General features: G+C 33.2%; 1 non-coding gene across 1 annotated transcript; it reads right to left on the bottom strand.

The window, feature by feature from the left end:
• Positions 1 to 10,202: 10,202 nt before the first annotated feature.
• Positions 10,203 to 10,274, bottom strand: TRNAE-UUC (transfer RNA glutamic acid (anticodon UUC)). Its single transcript has one exon. It is a non-coding gene; the product is annotated as a tRNA-Glu (tRNA).
• Between the last annotated feature and the right edge of the window lie 400 nt (positions 10,275 to 10,674).

Raw genomic sequence — 10,674 nt, 5'->3', positions numbered from 1 at the left:
GTCAAATGACTGAGTTCGATTGTTAATAATGCCAGATCTTGCTGTTTTACCCGACCTGTGACATCCATTGTTATTATGTTCAATCATCGGAATACTTGAAAAAATCATTTGAATGGTCTAATAGTCTAATCAACAAGTTCAAAAACATGTAAAATAGAGATAGAGATCCTAAAAATATGAGCGATAGCTCATTCGATTCGGAATCACCTCTAGAAAAATGTTTTTGAAGGATTTTGGTACAGGTAAAAAATTGCAATTGTTATTAACAAAATAAGAAAAAAAATGGTATTTAGTTTTTCGTTAATAACTCAAAAAATATTATTATTCAGGCAATTTTGAAAAAAGCTCGTTGAAAAGGAGGAAATTTCAGATAAAAAAGTCACGACTCTCGAAAGTGTATCTCCATTATATATAATTTTAATTTGACGTTAAAAATAGGGTTCCGCGCGGCTGTTACGGCATGCGCGCGCTGTCGCTAAAGAGAGTTTATCAAAAGAAATAATTTGAAAAAGTTCCGTAGAAAAAAAAAATTTATCACCATTTTTCCAAAAATTATTCAATTGTTAATTAACAAATTTTTCCCAATCTCCGTTGACATAAATTATGGGATAAAAGGTATAAATGATTGGCCTATAAATTTTAAACTTCGTGGATCCCTTTTGATATATACTTCATACTTTATTATATACTTTTTTATTTGTTAAAATTGAGTTTTATAATAAATTAAAAAAAATTATGGCACTTTTTTATATATACCTACCTGTTTTTATAATTTTTTTCTGCTTCAGAAAAAATATAACGTTGGTCAATATTAATTTATATCAAATTGTTAAACTAATAAACAATTAAATAATAAATACATTTTTTTTGTCAAACTATCTAAAAGTGTAAATTATGATTTTTAAAAGAAAAATTATTTCTCAACTAATTATTTAAACAATAGAAATATAAAAAAAATCGATTTCAAACAATTAAAAATCAAAATTGAGTAAATTATTTTTTAAATCATAATTATCTCTAGACAACAATATAGCAAAAAAAAATTCAAAAATATTGAATTTCTCTATATGTTCAAAACTATTTAATAAACAAATTAGGTCAAAAATTCATATGCTATGTTAATAATTGCCATTGTTTAACGTGAAAACAGACAAAGCTAAATCACAACACAACAAAAAAATATTTTTTGAATGTTTCCTACACTAAATTAATCAATTTCTACTAATTTTGGGGTGATAAAAACAAAAATAACAATGAAAAATTTTTATTAGCTCTGGTTTTTGAGATACACAGTACTTAATCTTAAAGAGTAGTTATACTATACGTGAAAAGTGAAGGTACATAAAACAATATTGTTATGTTTCTTTTAGAATATTTTAAGTACAAAATTAATAAAAAAAACATTATTCTTAGTGTTTTGACAAATAAAAAAAGTTTGTACCACCAAATTTCAATTAAGTCCATCCGATTCATTGTAAGATCACTGTCGTTTAGCTTGTCTTTTATAAAACATTTCTGGAGCATCCCTACACACAGACCAGCAGTAGTCTGCAAGCATTGCTTCATTCCAACGGCCCTGATATCTCTGTTCCATTAAGGCAATGTCTTGATGGAATCTTTCTCCATGTTCGTCACTCACAGCTCCACAGTTTTGTGGGAAAAAATTAAGATGAGAGTGAAGAAAATGAATTTTTAAGGACATGTTGCATCCAAGTTGGTGGTAAGCTTGAAGAAGCTCTTTAACCAATGCTGTGAAGTTATCATCTCTTTTGTTACCTAAAAACCCATGTACAACCCCCTTAAAGGCTTCCCAGGCTCTTTTTTCATTTCCTGTTAAAATCATGTCAAAAGCAGGATCATTTACGATTTCACGGATTTGAGGCCCAATAAAGATGCCTTCCTTGACTTTAGCATCACTCAACCTGGGAAACTTTGCTCTCAAGTACTTAAAAGCTTGTCCTTCCTGGTCCATGGCCTTCACAAAGCTTTTCATTAGTCCCAACTTAATATTTAATGGGGGAAGGAGAACATCCTTAGGATCTACAAGAGGCTCGTAAACTACATTTTTCTCATTAGGGTTTAGGTCTCGTGTAGGCCAGTTCATTTTTTTATAGTGAGATTTTCTATCCCGACTGTCCCACAGACACAAAAAACAACAGTACTTGGTGAACCCTAATTGCATTCCTAGGAGTATAGCAATGACTTTCAGATCACCACAGATGTGCCACTTGTGTTGTTCATATTTGATTGATTGGAGAAGTGTTTTCATATTTATATACGTTTCCTTCATGTGAACTGCATGACCTATAGGAATAGAGGGTAGCTGATTTCCATTATGCAGAAGCACAGCTTTTAAGCTTAGTTTTGAAGAGTCTATAAACAGTCTCCATTCAGATGGAGTGTGATCCAAATTCAAGCAGTCCATCAAACCATTAACATCAGAACAAACTACGAGGTTTTCTTTTTTCTCAAAAAAAAGGAAGCAAATCTTTTTGGCGCTGTCTGTACTGAGATATTTTCACATCATGTTTTAGAAGATTCCACTGTTGTATTCTTGACCCTAACAGCTCAGCCTTTTCCTTAGACAAGCGAAGATCTCTTATAAGGTCACTCAACTCTGCTTGACTAATTCTGTGCGGATCACTAGACCTATCGCTTACCTCAAAATCAGGGTCATAGGATGTAGAAGGATGGGTTGCTCCTTCTAAACAGTCTTCATCACCTTCCTCTAAAATTTCATAGTTTTGGGGTGGAGAAGGGACTGGCAAATTGTCTGAGTGTGGTACAGGCCGAAGAGCAGATGGGAAATTAGGGTATTTAACCGTTCCTCTTTTCTTCATAGATAAACCTTGCTTAATGGGAGGAGTTAAGCAGAAATAACAGTCGTCTGTATGATTGGTAGGCTCACGCCAAACCATAGGTACTGCAAAAGCCATTGCCCGGTTTTTATTTTTCAGCCACTCTCGCAATATGACGGAACAAGAATTACAACATATATGAGGAGCCCATGATTTATCTTGGTCCCCAACTTTCACACCAAAATAATGTTCATAGGCTGTCTTAACGATAGGTGTCATTTTACGTTTCTGAGCCTTAAATGTTATTCACCACATATATAGCAAAAGCTATCGACAGAATTCACACACTTTCGAGGCATTTCAGATCAGCACTTAAATTAATTTAAAAATCAACTTCACACGATAATTTCAATAGCAACCACGTGCGTACAATTGACAAACTCACATAGGTTATGTTTACTACTTAAGAACAGCTGATGAGAGGGGTGTTATGTAAACAAACATGTGTACCAACTGTTGGTGATGAAATATTTCATTTGTTGAAAACTCAATATACATATATATATATAATATAATGATACTATATCTTGAAAACAAGAGCTAATATATAATTTTTATGGTCACTTTCGGTTTTAACACGTGGAAATACATTAACAATTTTTAGATATTTCATTTTGCATTAGTTATAAAAAATCATAATTAACAAATTAATAAATTTTCATGAACTTTTATCGCAGGATCCTATGAAGTATATATAATAAAAGGGCATCAGGAAGTTTAAAATTTATAGGCCAATTATTTATACCTTTTATCCCATTATTTATGCCAACGGAGATTGGGAAAAAATTATCAGTTAACAATTGAATAACTTTTTGAAAAATGGTGATAAGACTTTTTTTTCTACTGGACTTGATTCATTCAAGTGTTAAGAAGATACTAGATGTTTTTCGAATTTTTAACATTTTATGTTATAAAAAAAATATTTCTTTTGAAAAACTCTCCTTAGCGGCAGCGCGGGCATACCGTAACAGCCGCGCGGAACCCTATTTTCAACGTCAAATTAAAATTATAAATAATGGAGATAGAGTTTCGAGAGTCCAGAATTTTTTATCGGAAATTTCCTCCTCTTTAACGAGCTTTTTTAAAAACTACTCAAATATTAATATTAACATTAACGATAAACTAAATACCATTTTTTTAAATCTTATTTTGTTAATAACAATTGCAATTTTTTACCTGTACCAAAATCCTTCAAAAACATTTTTCTAGAGATGAATCGAATGAGCTATCGCTCATATTTTTAGGACCTTTATCTCTATTTTTCATGTTTTTGAACTTGTTGAGTAGACTATGAATTTTCGACGTCTCAGGCATCAAATCCGTTTTTTCCACATTGGAAATCAGAACCTCAAACGATATCTTTAATAGGTCGCATTTATTGAAAATTCGAGAATCGTGAAGTATGAAGAAACGAGTGCAGCAGACTGGCCTTATTACATCTCTTGGCTGTTCATGATTTCCAATCACAGAGTTTTTAGAGCATTCCAGAAGGCAGACGGAAGCAAACTTACTGAATATTCAGTAGCATCTCACGCAAACTCGAAAATTCACTTTTAATAATCCGTTGTCGAGAATACAACCTCGGAGCAGACTCGAGCGCGTTTATTACCATAATACTCATATTTAGGTGATTCGCGTGAAAAGGAGCATAAAGTTATTAATATTCTTCGAAATCCATATCAAAATCGGACGCCGCTTTCCTTTTACAGATGCCATGCGCTGGTACAATTTCACCTGCACTTTCCTGGTCGATTTCTAGCAATTTCTCCTGCATTGTAAGTGAGATGCAGGGCATTAAATGTTTTAATTGTATACCTCAAAACGGACTTCTCATTCTCACATGTATTTGGTGTTACATAACGGAAATGTGTGGTGTATCTACGATATACGAGGGGAAAATGATAAATAGAGGTCTGTTGATGTTCAAATTTCGCGGGCTACGTACAAATACTTGAAATGTACACGGTGGCGTACGATGATTGTACTCTGAGTCAAAAAACTGTTTACAAGTTGTACAAGCTCTTCACAGAAGTCGAGAAGATGTGAATGACGACGCTCGCCATGGACGCCCCACCACTATGCATCAAGAACCAATGAAAATGTTGGGAAAGTGAAGAAAATTGTTTTGGTGAATCCTCGAATCACTATTAGAGAAGTTGATGAGAATGTCGGCATATCGGTTTGCTCTTGTCATGCAATTTTTTCGGAAATTTTAGGCATGAAGCGCGTGACAGCGAAATTCGTTCTGAAATTGCTGAATTTTTTAACAATAAGGTAAATTTTCGTTATGTGGACACCCGGCGATTTTGAAAAAATTTTTGACTGTACTTACGTATCTTGATGCGTAGATTACGAATCCGAAAGGAAAAAGCGCCACTCTCCCTTATTTAAAAAGTTACGGCCCTTCAAAGTTCAGAAAAGGGCAACTTTGCAACCTTCTTTTTCACTAAATAAACTATTTGAAAACACAAGCATTTATTCACTAGGTCACCTTTACACCTTATTCCTCCTTCTTTAACACTTTTCACTTCAATAATCAACATTTTTCTTATAAAAAACTTAATTTAAAAACGAATGCTTCTCCTGGTGACATTATTCTATTTTTAGGTTAGTTTCTAGTGACATTTCAGAAAAAAGCGGTTGGTATTTGCCGTCGCCTACTATTTCAAATTCGTAATACACCACCAAAAACCAATTTACGATCTAAAGAATGAAAGTAAAAAACATTTGAATTACTTCAGGAATATGGACTGCATCAGTCGTACCAACCATATCATTAACCTTAAAAACGTAAAATACAGTGATATGTAACCAAAAAGCAGCTCCGTACATTTTTTAACATTTTTATAAGAAAAATATTGATTATTGAAGTAAAAGTGTTAAAGAAGGAGGAATAAGGTGTAAAGGTGACCTAGTGAATAAATTTACCAACAATAATAATAATAAATGGTCTTCATTTTACGTGGCGGAGTTTAGCAAAGCGCTATTCTTCCACTCAACAACGTTTGAAAAAAAAAACATAACAAAAAATAAATGTCAATTTCAGGACAATAGTAAAATGAAATACAAATGTTTATGTTTGGATCACTGTTGACTGTGCAATTCAGTTTTAAGTTTACTTTTGAATAGCGGTAGTGATGAATTTTTCAAAGATGCACTGAATGAATTATACATTTTTACAGCATGATACGTGAATGACCGTTCATTGACAGTGCTGTCAGAATGTCAAAATTATTATTAAATCTAAGGTTTTTTGAAGGTATCTGATGTCTGGGAAGGAGTTTCTTTACCAAATGAGTGGGTTGTTGGTTTTTAACAGTTTGTGAATAAAGCAGGCGAAATGCAGTTATCTTCTGCTCTGCATTTTCAACCAATTTAATTGATTGATGGAAGGGGTCACATGATCTCTGTAATTCAAGCTGGATACTAGTCTAATGCAGGCGTTCTGTTCTTTCTGAATTCTTACAGAAGTCATGGAATCAATACAAGGGCCGTAGACGACTTTGCAATAATTGAATATAGATAGAATCAGTACGTCTGAAAGGGTAATTTTGAGAGACCTACTAAGATAGTGTATGTACGACCTTTGAACTGATTCTGAACCTGCTGGTGAACATCATCACGATATGAAAACAAACTATTTTTTTCTTCATCCTTTAGACCAAACTGAACTTCTTGATATCATCAAGTCCATCGTCTAAGAACTCTAGTGGTATTGATGAATGAATTACCAGGTAGAGTATTGTTGTATGTTGCTGAACTAATCATTGAACCACTTATATACCTACTTAATCTCTCTTTCTTCCAGGGTTCATTTCCTTCGTGTCTTAAACATGCTATTGTTGTTTCTGTTCACAAGAAAAATGATAAGCGCTTTATCTCCAACTACAGAGGTTTTGCATTGCTGTCTTCATTTTCAAAAATTTTCGAAAAATCAGACGTGTAAAAAGTATAACCTACTCGCAAAGAGCCAATATGGATTCCAATCTGGTTTATCCACCCAAGATGCTACTCTTTCTCTGGTCAATCATGTTTTATCCAAATTTGAAAATGGCGAAATATCGATCAGTATTCTATTTGATTTGTCACGTGCATTTGATATCATCAGCCATCAACTTCTCCTCGATAAACTCAATGGTACTGGAATTCGCGACAAAGTCTAAAGTGGACTGGCAGATCACATTCTGTTAAGGTTAGGCTCAAATCTGGAATATATCATTCTGAAAATCGTAACATATTAACAGGTGTTCCCCAAGGTAGTGTCCTGGGTCCTACCCTCTTTCTCTTATTCGTCAACAACATCTCTAATATTAATCAACAACATTGTACTGTACAGTTTGCTGATAATACGTTCTTCTTTTTGTGGAGGGTTATCTGACCAGGCTGATATTGCAGTTGCTAATTTGCTTAATTACTGCGCTAGAAACGGCCTCGTACTAAATAGCAATAAATCTATTACCATTGTTTTCTCGCTTTGAAAAATGTACTGCAGTATATTAGTTAGAGCTAATACTAAATCTATTGTGCAGAAAAAATCAGTCAAATTTTTAGGGTTGAACATTTACTCGCAATTACCCTGGAATGATCATATTGACTGTATTTCTATAAAAATATCCAAGCATTGTTTCGTCATTTGGAATCTCAGAAATTCTGTCCTTATAAATATTTTATTAATTTACTACTCTGTCTATGTTCACTCAAGTCTAAATTATTGCTTGGGCTGCTACGGTAACAGCAGCAAATTGAATGATTTATTGATTGCTCAAAAAAATATACTAAGAACCATGTGTTTCAAAAAATATGGTGATTCTTGTGAGCAGTTATTTACTGAGTTACAAATTTCAACTGTGATATCCATGTATATTTTAAATTGTGTCACTCACATTGAGAATCATTACCATGAGTTTCAGCAAAGGGATACTATCCGCATAGGTGCTGGTTATACTCTCAGGCAAAATTATAATTTGATAGTTCCTGTACACAAATTAAGATCTGTATCAAATGGACCTCATGTTATGTCTATAAAAATATTTTATAAACTTCCAACATTCATTAAGAAAATTTCAAATCCCATTAATTTCAAAAATAGCGTTAAAAATATTCTCTACAAAAATGCCTTTTATTCACTTGATGAATATTTTCAAAATGATCTGGCTGCTTGACATCACGATTGTTTGCTGGTTAATATTTTACTGTTTATACTATGTATTTTTTTTATTGTTTTATATAATTATCTCCTACATCTACTATTGATTTGATTTTTTTTTATGTATGTTCCATATTTTATCACTTGATATTTTTCAACTCCAATCTTTACTGTGTATATGACGATTTCCATGCTTGTAAAAAAGTCTCAGGAAAAATAAAGTATTGTATTGTATTGAATGAGAGTATTGACTTGATGAACAAATCTGCGGTTGTAGTCTATATGAAGTCCTTAGCATTTTATTTTGTCAGTCAATTCCACAGAATGCCCAACAATATGTAAATCGATAATATCCATCGCCCTCCCACGATCTTTGTCTGTTCCATAAATTATTAAAGATGATTTACTATGATCAAGGTTTAGACAGTGTTGCTGCGAAATCTGAACAAGACTTTTTTATATCATTATTGAGCGATGTTTCGTGATCAATACGATGATTCACTTTATCGAAGTAGTACAAGTTAGTTTCGTCTGAATAACTCAAGAACATTGAAGAAATCAGATGTGTACATAATAAAGAGCAGCGGGGCGAGAATTGAACCTTGCGGGGCTCCATGACATAAACTCATATCATCAGACTAACTACCCTTTATAACAACAGGTTGCTTTCTATTTTTCAAAAATGTAACATGCCTCCATACTGAAACAAAAAAAAACAAGTTTAGCGCACGTCAGACTGTGATTCATGGTATCGAAAGCCTTACTGTTATCGAGAGACAAGAAAAGAGTGACCTTTTCATTATCGGTGGCTAAAAGATATCGTCGGTCATTTTCAACAGAGCACTAGATGTACTGTGATTTTTCCGGAAACCAGATTGATGTTCAGGGAGGATGTTATTATCAGAGACATAAGAGTATATCTGCCTATAGGCTGCCTTTTCTACAATTTTTGATATTGCCAGTACTATATTTATGGACCTCAAATCATTTGGTGTCAAAAGTTTAGAAATTTTGTTTATAGGAAAAATAATAGACTGTTTTCAGGAAAGATACTAGTTCCTAGGCATTTGACTAAATATGTTAGAACTTGAGTTGAGTAAGGGATACAGATTTTGATCATTTTGATAGATACCTATCTTATCTGATCCGGTAGCATTCGTTTCTATGGAGTTGACTATCATGTTAGCATCATCCATATTGATTTGATGGAATTTAAAAGTCAAATTTTCTGGAAATTGTGTTGTTGTAGAAGTTGAAAGGAGTATCCGGAGGTTCAGTCGCAATTTGAGTGACCGAAGTAATAAAGTGATTGTTTATTTTATTTGGATTAGAAAAATGTTCAGGAATATCTTTCCTGTCTTTTCTTTCGGTCTGTAGATAGTAAATGCTGGTTAAATAGTAACAGTGAACAAGCTGTCAACTTTCGATATGCCTATCAAAAGTATTAGAAACATCCCATTTCCAAAACTGTACCAATGCCTTTGATACTGATCAAAAGTTAACGAGAATGACTGATCAAACAATTATGAATTGTTTGCTGCAATGGTTTTATATGTTTTTAGTTAGTGACTAGAGTCGACTATTTCTCGACTAGTGAACAATATCAAGATTTTGCACGTTCACACAGACACTAGAATATGAATATATGAAAAAACAACAGACATCCCTTCAAATAATCTGACTTCGTTGTTCAACAGTGATTTATCTAAGATTTGCATTGCCAGTTGTAATTTTATAATATCAGTAAATCAACTTGATTCAACTATTTGTTCTGAGAGATTATCTCAGACAGCAATTGCATATGAAACCATTTTAATCACGCACTAAATGAATGGATGAAAAGCTGAATATTCCCTGACATTCTCGTCCCGTGTGATTTTCTAAAAAAGAAACATTTGAGAGTATTTGAAAACATCATTAGCAAATCAGGTTGAAGATTGATGCCGCAGTATATCATCCCATGTTTTTTCCTGAAGTTTATTCTACGCAGTAGAACTTGGGGTAGAGATTTTCAATTTGCTATTTATTATAATAGTGCAGATCTAGGTTTTATTTATTTTTATAATTGTGTATGGTTGGAAAGGCATTAGGAAATATTGATACATTCACGAAATCCACTTCTAGAGAATAATTATTTTTGAATCCTATAATCTTCCTTTATTCGCAGCAATTGAATAAATAATAAAAAAAATAAAAGATTCCGGTACCGGGAATCGAACCCGAGCCTCCTGGGTGAAAGCCAGGTATCCTAGCCACTAGACCATACCGGATATATTTACATGTTGTAGAAAAGTCTTAAGTAAACATTAATATAAGTTTCTACTAGAAAACATAATAATCATAATGATAGAGATACTATTGGCTAATGATAGATAAATACTAATATTCCGTAGACTCACCTATCCTTCTCCCCCATAAATATATTTTTACTGCAATAGAAATACATATTGCATTTAATCCTTCAATTCCATTTCTTTTTTGTAATGACAGAACTTGAACACCGCGCGTGAAAATATCTATATAAGAGAGACAAATCTCCAATCTTTCTTCGATATTCCCGACTATCAAGGTTGCAGGTGATGTTTAAGTCTCCAATCAAGCGGATGGCTTTTTCTGGATGGAATTCACCAGCTTCAGGGTATGTTTGGGGGCGGAGCCCCATACATGAGA

The sequence above is a fragment of the Leptinotarsa decemlineata genome, unplaced genomic scaffold (genome assembly GCF_025532065.1).
Source record: "Leptinotarsa decemlineata unplaced genomic scaffold, Ldec_3_MD MMD2_tig00026330_RagTag_RagTag, whole genome shotgun sequence".
Taxonomy (NCBI): domain Eukaryota; kingdom Metazoa; phylum Arthropoda; class Insecta; order Coleoptera; family Chrysomelidae; genus Leptinotarsa; species Leptinotarsa decemlineata.
Note: the sequence above shows the minus strand (reverse complement) of the source record. Positions and strands in the feature narration are given on the sequence as shown.